This window comes from Eurypyga helias, unplaced genomic scaffold (assembly GCF_000690775.1).
Source record: "Eurypyga helias isolate BGI_N326 unplaced genomic scaffold, ASM69077v1 scaffold14011, whole genome shotgun sequence".
Taxonomy (NCBI): Eukaryota; Metazoa; Chordata; class Aves; order Eurypygiformes; family Eurypygidae; genus Eurypyga; species Eurypyga helias.
The window spans coordinates 19,154-27,821 of NW_010229238.1; positions in this window are offsets into that span (position 1 = coordinate 19,154).

Here is an 8,668-nt window from a genome sequence, read left to right on the forward strand (position 1 = left end):
AGAGAGACTGCAGCGTGTAATGCAGAGCTCCCAGCTCAGCCCCTGGCCAGCCCGCTGCCTCACAGCCTCGCTGGCTGAAGCAGAGGCGGCTGGAGCAGATTGGAAGCTGCAGTAAGGTCCACCCAGCCATGCCGAAGAGTGAGTTGGGCAGGCACTGTTAGCAACGAGGAAGACTGAACGGGCTTGATCTGCAGTCAATCTCAAATGCTTCTGATTCAATTAGACACACCCCCGTGCCTCCTCAGGGAGGGTAGTACCTGTGATGGGCATGGGATGGGAATGCATCATCATGCAACTTTCCCTCCCTCCAGAGTCTTCTCTGTAGACAATTCCCAGCACCTAGAGAGAGCTAGGAAGAGCCAGTAGCTCTTGATAATCTCACTCTGGGAGGGATTTCCATGGCAGTGGCTCCCTGGAACCTCCCTTCTGTTCCCAGGAGAAGACGACATCTACCACTCCCCTGACTCAGCCCAGGACTAACAGCCATCCTTTGTTCTCTGCCAGTGCTACCCCAAGCAGAGCTTTTAAGTTAGGAGACCCTCATTGCTAACACATGTAAATCTAAAAAGATTCCTTTAAGAACCAATGTAAGTTTTTCATGTAAGTATGGAGTCTGGATACAGTAAAAAAGGGAGAGACAAGTAGTAAAGAAGAAAAAGGGAAGAAAAGCAAGCAAGTCCATACCCAACAGCAGGGACCTTGACTATACCCACCACAAAACATAAGGACAGGAATAATTGTCCTCACTTTACTCATACAAGTGAAGCTCTCCTCACGCACTCTTTTCTTTTCTTAATGCTGAGTTGTCTGTCTTTAGTCAGTCATCCTTGCTGTAAGTTTCTTTAAATTGTAATTGGATAATATTCCAGATTCTGGGATGCCCTTTGTCAGAGGAGTTCACAGGCGTACAGGCCCTGTTTGGTGAAGTTGAGAGTTGCTAAATTAACAAAGGGCGGACTAAAGATATAATACTTTGTTCCTAGTAGAAATCCTGTTTTACCAGCATCTATTTTTAAGGAACCCTATGACAAAATACACACACTTGTGCATTCACTTTACTATATTTAATGTCAAATAAGACTTCGAATTTATGAATACCGTGACCTGTGCATGTGTCTCATTGGGAATTTGGACCTTAGGCTGCATGCTTGCTCCCCTCAACCTCAGACATCCCAACATATAGGCACCGTTTGAAAGAATTTCTCCAAATCTGTTCCAGTTTTGCACTCTGAGTGTCCACATGGCTCTTAGTCCCATGCGAAAAGCCCCACATGTAACGAGCTCTCACTATAAAAGGAACGGAGGGACATGCTAGGGACACAGCTTCAGCCCCCAGCCCCCTGGCCACGTTGTGTGGGCACGGGCCTGCTGCTGCTTTTCAACTCTGCAGCACGTTTTGCCTTCTGGTCTTCTCTCTGCACCTGCGTGGAAGGAAAACGCCCACTGCATTGCCTTCTCACAGGCCGTTCACATAAGGGAAAGGCAGGAGGTGCGCCTTAGTCAGGATGTGCCAGCCTTTGAGTCAATGGCAAATCTGATTTATTTTTTCTCCCAGTAGGTAAGAATGTGCTTCTGTGCAGAGTAACAGAAGATGTCCTCTGCCACCCCCTCCTCACTGACTATTTGTTTTCTCTCAGTTAAGTCTGTGAGGAAATCCTCTTGGTAAAGCCAGTTAATAAGATTAGATAAATGTCTTTGAAACCAAAATGCTGATATAAAAATCAGAACAACAGAGCGCCAGCTGGCTTTTCTTTCACTCATTCAAATGCAGCTGGAACGCCACAGCCAGTAACGTGCAATCTGGGAGTGATAATCAATAAGCAGTGAAACAAGAGCAAGATGCCTCCGGAGGAATTTTCCCTTGGTGAGAAAGATGGATTAACTCTAATTCTCAAAGCAACTGAACAAAAAGCGTTTGCCTAAATTCAGACATAATTTAAATACTGCTCCAGAGAAATGTGACGGCCTGAAATAGCAGCGAAACAAGATCCTCCAGTCACAGCCAATTATGTTATTTAACGTTGGCACGGGTCTTTTTTTTTTAATGTGAGGTAGCTGCTGCACTGTACAATAAGGAACATATATTAACCATGTATAATGATTAAAGGCTGTTTAGTTAAGGACACCAGGTGAGAGAATGATATTGCTGACTATTATAGCTCTGTGCATACAGAGGCACACAGTTCTGGGCAGCTTATCCAGCAGGGTGTTGTGTACACAGCAGGCTAAAGACAGAAACATTAACTAAATCACAAGATTCGGATCATTTATCTTATCATCACATGGGGGAAGAGTTTATCTTTCAAGCAGGCACACCTGCTCTCCTTGTAAAACTTTACTCATGCCATTACCGAGCATGTCACTGTTTCTTGTTCAAACATGCTGCTGCGGGATTGAGACGGAGCCAAGGGTGGGTGGGTGTCCATCCCTCTCCACGCAAGCACCCGGCCCTGCATCTGCACATCCCCACTTGCGGGGGAACACCTGCCCCATCCTGGGGCACCGGTGCACGGCAGCAGCAGACAAACTCCATCACCCACTCGCCTTATCCCTGAGACAGGTGCCGGGCTGCAGTCAAACATGTTTTAGAGGCTTTTACAGAAACAAGACAAACCTCTGATTTGTGCTTGTGTCCTGTGGGATAAAATGGTGGGAATTAAATCTGGGAATGTAATTAAATTTGAGAATTTCATGGGAAGTGTTAGAGTAGTGAACTGGGTTGAAAATCTCATTGACCTGGATTTCAGAGGAAACCTGGAAAATTTGCTTGAAATTCAAGCAAAATTTGCTTGAAATGTCAAACCTCTGGTAAACTCTGTGGGGATAGCATCTAACCCATTTAGATGTATGATCACTTCAACAAGTGTATCCAATCAAGCAGAGATCACATAAATACTGGAAATTGGGATTGGCCTCTGAAGATATCACGTTAGGGATGAGAAAATGTGCCACAAAAGTCAAACTTATTTCAATTGATCTGACCTTGACCTTACCCAAGAAAACAAGGTAACAAAAAATTCAGCCATTAAATATAATGAAAATCACAGAAAAAGAGGTTCTTCTGAAGTTACAGACATCTCAAATGTTCTTTCATTATCCAAAATCTAGATGAAGGCTTCACTCCAGGTCTTGTGAGGGAGGGTAATGTGGAAGATGAATGCAAAGGTAGGATGGTTAATGGGAAGGAGGCTGTGGAGATGGAAGCCATGGCATCCTAAAAAGTTGCAAACTAAGAAAGGGACTGAGTAGGAGCCTGAAAAAAATGCATCATGGAAAGCTGCAAGATCAATGGCAATATTTTGAACAAATATTTCAAGTGAGGAAGTTGCAAGTGAGATATAAATAAGTGCATGGTATTGTTCCTGAGGGAAAAAAAAACCAAACCCTGCATGCCTACTCAGGAAGATCAAGAGGAAAAAGACCTTTATTTATTAGATCACCATAGAACAACCAGGACCCAGCAACATGAGACATTGCAAAGGCGGTTATGGGCCTAGTGTGCAGCGTGTGAAGTAAAGCCAGTGCTGGCGGACAGGCAGGTATTTCTGCTGTTCTGCTAGGTGGTGCTGCAACCTCCTCTGTTAGACTGGGAGGGTTGTGCAAGACCAGTCCCATGGATGAGGAACTGAAACCAGAACAGGTGCAGAGAAAGGCTACTGGGTATATCCAGGAAATAACGAACCTATTTGATGAGGTTGAGCTTGTTTAGCCTACAATATGAAGACTGAGAAAATATATGGTTCCTTATGAATACATCAAAGTGATGTGCAAACATTAGCTACCCAACAAGGGGACAATACTGGAACTAGAAAAAGTGAATATGAATGGGCCGTGAAAATTGGATACTAGAAGAGGGTTTCTAAGCAACCTGAGCAAGGTTCTGATACAGCAGTACATCAAACAGAAGAGTAGGAGAGAGAAATTATTTCTGGTATGTGATACAACTGAAAAAGGTAATGTGCAATCTTGTTGGCTGTTAACAGCAGCTCACAACACCTAGGAGGCCTCTTCTAGTCCCATCCTTGACATTTCTAAATGCTTTTCACTAATTGGAGGGGAAACTACAAATACAAAGGTCAAACTCAGGATCTTTGGAAAATTTGGATAAAAACACCTGAATAAATAGAGCTTGTATTAGGCCAGTCTGTAAAAGTCAAAAGGAAACGATAGCTTCCTCTTGATTGCTAACAGCTGCAATCCCTGCCATCCAGCAAGGGTGTTGGCAACCAAATCCCCACCGTCACAGACCCACTGATGTGCACGTCCAGTGCACTCGCACTGTTTCCTATGAGCCTGCAGAAGCCACATCTGCAGAACATCGTGCTGCAGATGCAGGGATGCAGAGCTCCTTCCATCATGCATCCTGTCTTTCCCACATGCAGGACTGCACCTTGCTCGAATGTCAGTGAAAATAAACTATCAAAATATCCATAGCATAGCTTTGACACAGTCCATATCAAATTAACCTCCATGAATCAAGTACATGTATTTGCAGAGGTGGTTGCTCCCTCCTGATCTGTACACAGCAGAACACAATGAAACTGAGAAATCCAATTCAGCTCAGTTGATTTATAATCTTGCTTAGGACAGTCAGTCACAGCCACAGTGCAAATAATAAACAAAATGCAATTGTAATGCTCAGGTCCCTCTCCTGAGATTGCTAAGGTCTTTCTTCAGTACATTAACCTTGTTTAAAGTAAGGGATGCTGAGAAATTACATTGGGCGCTATCTCATATTACCTGGTACAGATACTCAACTGAAAAAAAAACCCTCAAACCAACAATAAATGCCCCCCTGGCTTTATACACACACAAATAACGTGAGAGACTTCAGACAAAAAAAAAAAAAAAAAAAAAAAAAGAAGAAATCAGGTTAAATCGTCCAGTATTACTAGCATGAATAATAGATTGTAAATAAATAAACAACAGTGGTGTGTAGTAAAGCTTTAAAGCTCACACTGTGATTCCTCATGTCAAGCAAGTACTGATTAATCTGAATAGGAATTAATAGCAAACTGGAAGATAATTGTGTAGCAGCTCTGTCTATCCTGGATCCAGAGCGCAGGTGCGGGGCCACATCTGCCCCTGAGGACAGCACAGAGACCATTATTCTTACCCAGAAAACGCCCTGTCCCACTTTTACAGCAGGAGACTCAGGAGGACAGAGAAATGCTATCAATTTGATGGCCATCAGTTCTGTAATCATCCCACAGACATCTCCCCAGAGATGTGCTTAGTATCAGATGCATTTTTCAACCAAATAAATATTCCAGACTTCAGTGTTAATACACCATTAAAATGACACCATCATGCTACATGGAATACTATAAATTAGACCTTGAATATTACCGGCCAGACAGAAATAGCTATTACTCTCTCTCCTGTCCCACTTTTCCCATCTCCACCTACCCTCCCAAAGAGAAACATTTATAAAGGAAGCATAAAAATTGCTTTCTTTTAACAACGCCTCTCACTTTGAAGCAGAGTTTGACCCTTTGCTAATGCAGGTCCCTAAATACTAAGAAACAAGGGCTGAGAGGGACAGCCGCAAGACGTTTTCAGTTTGGAGCGTGGTGTTGCAGAGGTGAGCTGGGTTTGTTTTATCTTCCCTCCTGCCTCTTTTTCCCCTCCCTCTTCCCCCACCTCATCTCTCCTTACCCCCTCCCTTTGGCACGGTATAAACCAGAGGGCAGGGCATCCAGCTGCTTCCACAGCAGAACAATGTTTGGGCAGAGTCCATGTTGACACAAGTGCATTATATCCTGAAGGGTCAACTGCAGCTTTTTCTTGTTGTTGTTACTTTTTCTTTACCAACTGCGTAGAATTAACCTTCCACTTCTGCACAGAGACCATTGGTCCAAAATTTCTGAGCTCATCTAATTGTCATCTCCTACCATTGTACTATCCTGCCAGTTTAAGAGTATTATTATTTTCCCATCAAAACAATTAGAAAACTCCTTCCTTAACATTTACTAAAAGCTACACCTAGAAGGTACACGTAGGACTGGTCAGACAACCAAGACCCCCTCCTGTCATCTTGTGCTTTTCTGAGCAAGCATTATGTCAACTAAAAGTCAAGCACAAAACCACAGTAACACCAGCCTGTGGTCCAGATGCTGGCTAACTTGGGTACCTCAACACCTACCCCATTGTGCAGCGGAGAGCTGTCTGAGGGGTTAGCATGCTGTACATAACCCCTCTCCACAACACACTTTTTCTACTAGGTCCTGTGGTCCTTAGGAATGATAAACTTTCCATGGGAGGGCCTACAGCGTACTGCGTTGAAGGGGCAAAACAACTTCAGCCACCTAGAAGGAAGAGCCCAGCCAAAACTCATGGACTGTTGATTCTGGGGAGCATAAACATTCCTCACCTTTCCAGAAAATGTCCCACTCCACAAGATGCACTTCAGCGGGAGTTTAGCTAGTGGGGTTGCTTGCAGATGAGGCGCATCAGACACTGTTCCACCTATTACACCAAGAGGTAGCATTACTGGTAAAGCTCCTCCCAGATTTGAGACTGACATTCTCAGGAATAGGGGTCCGTGATTCTTCCAGCTGTTCTAGGCACATTTTCTCCACTCCATAATCTTTTTTCTGGTTGCAATATACTCTACGGCCTATTACAAATTGGCTATCTGATGGTGCTTGAATTTTCCTTCTCTAATGGGATCTCTAGTAAAATCAGCATAAGGAACTTCAAAAACATGCTCCCACCCACCTCACTTCTAAATATTGACTGCACATCAATAGTTCAGTGTCCAGGCATTTCAGGTACAGAACAACCAAGCAAATTAAAGATTTTTTTTGTTTAAAAGAAACTTCCACCATTCACTTTTCCAGGCAAAGGCTTTGTGTGTTCACTCTTCCAAAACACAATGCTGTGGTATCTCAGAGTTTCTGAAGTGGCAGTGTAGGCACTGTACTCTTATGTTTCATTGAGTGCTCGTTCAAAACAGCTGTATGTTCTATATAAAACATGTTTACATAGTAAATGTACTTCCTGTAGACACAAAGAAATGTTAATGAATAACCATTCCTGCATTTCAAATTTTGCAAGGCTGTGGGAAGGATCAGTGCATGACAAAATAGTTAATGTTCACCCACTTTCTGGCACATGAAATCTGTTACTACAACTAATCCCTTACAGAGAAAAGAAAACATGGAAAACAAACTGGCGCTGGCTGGTTCTACTAGGCTTGTTTTTTTTCTTTTTTTCTTTTTTTTTTTTTTTGTAAAGAAACTGTGAGATGCATATACATGGGAGAGGAACAGAGGAGGTATTCAGTGGAGAATGCCAGAAGGCATGGACTCCTTTTAGTAGGCAAGGCTGTTGGCTTTAATTGTATATATTGTCTTGGATTCTCACCTTCAGAAAAAATGCCAGTTTGATCTCACGCAGTATTCACTACCCATATTTACATCCTATCGCCTGGGGCCCAGGGAAGGCAAACAAGAGGCATTTTCCTTTCAGTCAATTTCTATTTGAAAATCTATATGGCTTAAAAGACTCCTTAAATAACAGATCTGCATTTATCCTTGACAATTTTTAAAAGCAAAGATCAGGTAATCTAAACTATAGCACTGCCCCTGAAAAAGACTCAGAAAGGAAACCAATTTCTACTCTTGGTGAAGTTCTTTCTGAGACATAAAAATATTAAAGAATTAAGAAATTTGTATATAGCTGTGAAGTCCCACGCATGATACCCACTTCCCTGTGAAGTAAGCCACTAAATTATCCAGGCTTTGCTATACAGCAATTTTATCTGAAATATGTAGGTCTTTTTTCCAGTCCCCTGAAAACACGCAAGCCTGAAAAAGAAGCAGAGCTAGGAACCAATCCACTTCAAGGGAAACTCAAACAGCATGAGGCAGATCCTTAGTGGAGTAAGAGATCTGCACTGAAGTCAAGGGGACAGGAATAGTTTACGCCAGCCAGGAATCTGCTCCGCATCTGCAGACCAATTTATGAAAAAAAGGTGATAGACCATACATGGACCAGATGCACTGATGTAGTATAAGGCAAAGACAAGCTCTGCTGGGGATGTTCCAATATTTCTACATGAGATTTCACAGCGTACAAAAATTACTCCTTGTGAATGAAAACCTTTTTTAACTGCAACCTCTCTGCATGGTTTGAAAGTGCTACTGTGGACGGGGCTTTCAAAGGCCACCCAACAAGCAATGCTCAAGTATGTCTTCTTCACAGGGTGGCATATGAACAGCATATTTCAGTTGTAACAGACTGAAAAATCATTATCACGGCAATAAGCCTGAGACCTCAGAGCAGTTTTCTCAATAAACACATTCCTTGACAATTATTATTTTTGTTCAAAAAATATGTTTTGGTTTTGAGATTAGATTTTTCATGATATCACAGCAATTAACAAAAGACAATCTGGATTTTTTTTTTCTTTTAGGGATGTCAGTGCCTTCTTACGTTTTGTAATAAACAATAATTTATTAAAATAAACTCTTTATTAAATTAAAACTAATTCTCTAAAACTACCTGAGGGGAGGGGGGTGCGTGTGATGAATTTCTGGGAAATTTGAAAAGCCCTCAGGAAGTAATGTGGTGAGTGTGATGAACCTCTATGCTCTTACTAAAATGCTGTTTGCAAAACTTTTTTCTTTTTTTTTTTTTAGAGGTGTTAAATTTCTCCATTTGA